Raw genomic sequence first — 2,912 nt, 5'->3', positions numbered from 1 at the left:
ACGGTGAGAACACTTAAAAAACATCATTTTGATGCATTAAAAGTCCGTAAAACTAACATAGTGCATAACTAATTATCATTATTTAAGTGTTTAACAACAGATTGGCCTGTCAAAATCAAGAAAATCATGTTTTTTGTTTTGTGCATCCATCTTGGATGCATATTCTTCAAAACAATGCATCCACCAAAAAACGTGATTTTTTCGATTTTGACGGAATAATGTGTTGTTAAACACTTAAATAATGATAATTAGTTATGCACTATGTTAGTTTTATGGACTTTTAATGCATCAAAATGATGTTTTTTAAGTGTTCTCACCATTCTTATTTTAAAACTGTTCTTATTTGATTGTTCCCCTATATATATATATATATAGATTTGTATAGGTGAAATGTTATTTTAGGACCACTCCTTATTTTAGAACCAATTAGGACATGTGTTTTTTGTAACTTACACACCACCATGATCATCTCCGACCACCACCATGATTTTTAGACGACAAGGACCATCGGAAAATCATTTTTAAGTTAACTTACATATGTGAAAGTTAACTTACACATGTCACATGTGTAAGTTAACTAAAACATGATTTTCCAACGACAACGGTGGTCGCCGGAGTTGGAGGACCATGTTTTTGGTCGGAGATGATCATGGTGGTGGTGGTCAGTGATGATGATTATGATGTGGTGCTAATTGGTCCTAAAATAAGGGGTGGTCCTAAAATAACCCAACCCCTTGTATTGTATGGCTAAAATATGTTGTAAATTTATCATTACCAAATATAAATTGTATTCTGTACAAACTAGTATCGAAACTAAATTTTTCCCAAATCCAAAACCGAAGCTGAATTGACACAGTAGTACACTGTATTAATTTTGTTGTCGGTTTTGTGCAACTATTATTTGTAAATCCATATTCATTTTCATATTTGTATAATTGTCTCCTAAAACCTTCCTTAATTATAATAATATATAAAAGTTTATGATTTAGAAATAAAATCCTATTGGAAGGCATGCTAAATATTAGGTCATACAATGTTCTATTTTCTAGAGACCATCACTCTGTGGCGGTAGTAACGGCGATGGTGACAACGATGTGGTTATTAATGTATTGTTGTGAAAGGGGTAGTATAGTTATTTTAAGAGTTAAGAAATGTATGTTAAATAATTTTATTAAAGATATTATAAGCATTTTAGATGAAAATATTAAAGAGAGGGTTACTTTGGGTAGATATGTTGAAAATATTTTGAAGATATTTTAGATAAATGTAGCGAGTGAGTTGAGAAAGTATTGAAATTTAAAGGTATTATGAGATTTTTAAAGATAAAAAGTTTAAAAGAGAAATAGATAATTTGTTTTTATAAACTATGTAGTAAAGATAATTAATCACTAGCTTATTAATAATTGAAATTAGTAATGGGTAAATCCGTGAAGGGAACTCAATTCACAACTCTTTTTTTTTCTAGCAAATTTGATATTGATGTGATTAACGATGTTTTGGATATTGAAACATGGAACTTGCACCGCATGTTTTTATTTAGCATGGAATAAACGAAATTTGACAAGAGCCTCTATCCTTATATGCTTTCTATCTTGTTGATACCTAGCTAGCTTAATTTCGTTTAGTCACATATAATTATATACACAACTTAATTACATAATTAACTCAAAACAAAACACTAATGATGTCCATATGATTTTCTTAAATTCATTTTGTTTGCTTGTAGTTTCTTTTGGTAGACTATGAAACAAGAACCAAAATTTTTAAAACATATATGAAACGAACAAAGCGGTTGTTAATTAGATAACATAACGAATATATAATAAATTAACTACTCCAATAACAACCTTACCAAACAACCACTAGCTAGCTAGCCCTCTTTTAAGTTGCGTCCATTTCATGGATTTGAATAGGGTCAACTATAAATAAATAAATTAATAATAGACTTGTATATTACTGTACATATAAAATGTCAAACAGAAATAAGAAAATATTGAAGAAAATTTTCTTATCGACCCTTTAAAGGACATTTGTTTCTACTTGTTAATTACGACTTTTAATTTCAAGTATTTTTTAGTGAAGAAAATTTCCATCTGATATAAGCACTCACTCTTCTTCGATTCATGATTAGTTAAAGAAAGAAACTCAAAGAGAAGTCGAACACTAGTTTAACACAACAAGGAACACCAAAAAGATGATTACCTAGAGATCGACGTGTCTTACCGAGTTACTAGTTTACCACTAGCTAGCTAGGATTACTTCTGAAGAAGGTACTGAATACGCATGAAATTGTTTATCCGTTTATGTAAAGGTATAAATTCATTTACCCAATGACTGTTACCGTATTTTACTCGTTTTTATCAAAACGAAGGTTGCACCTGTTAAATGATCACGTAAAATGAACGTATGTCCGAAAAGTATTTAAGCCTACGCGGTCACATGTCTAAGCATGAATGTAACTATAATTAATTAATATATTAAATGTAATTTATTAATTAATTAGATCACGAAAAACTAAAGATTGTCCGTTAAAAAGTTAATAATTAACGGTACTTAATTAACGGACTTAACGAAGGAGAGAATTGTAATTAAAAAACAATTAGGAAACCCTCTAGAATGCTCTAGGGGGGGGGGGGGCAATAGGAGAAGGAGGGGGATTCACAAACCCTAAACTTGGTCATCAAGTAAACCTAATCCTATAAATAAAGGCCTAAGTTAATTGTTTTAAATATACAATTATAAGGTTTTCTAAAACCCTAAAAATCTCTAGCTCTCTTTTCCCTCTCTCTTGGCTTCGGCCGAAAACAACAAGAACAAAGGGTTCCGGGTTTTGGTTCGTTTGATAATAAGGGGTATTAACAAAGGTTGTTCGGTTCGTGATCAAGTGCTAGCACGCATACATTCTTGTGCTG

The sequence above is a fragment of the Erigeron canadensis genome, chromosome 7 (genome assembly GCF_010389155.1).
Source record: "Erigeron canadensis isolate Cc75 chromosome 7, C_canadensis_v1, whole genome shotgun sequence".
NCBI classification, from domain to species: domain Eukaryota; kingdom Viridiplantae; phylum Streptophyta; class Magnoliopsida; order Asterales; family Asteraceae; genus Erigeron; species Erigeron canadensis.
This window is presented reverse-complemented; position numbering follows the sequence as displayed.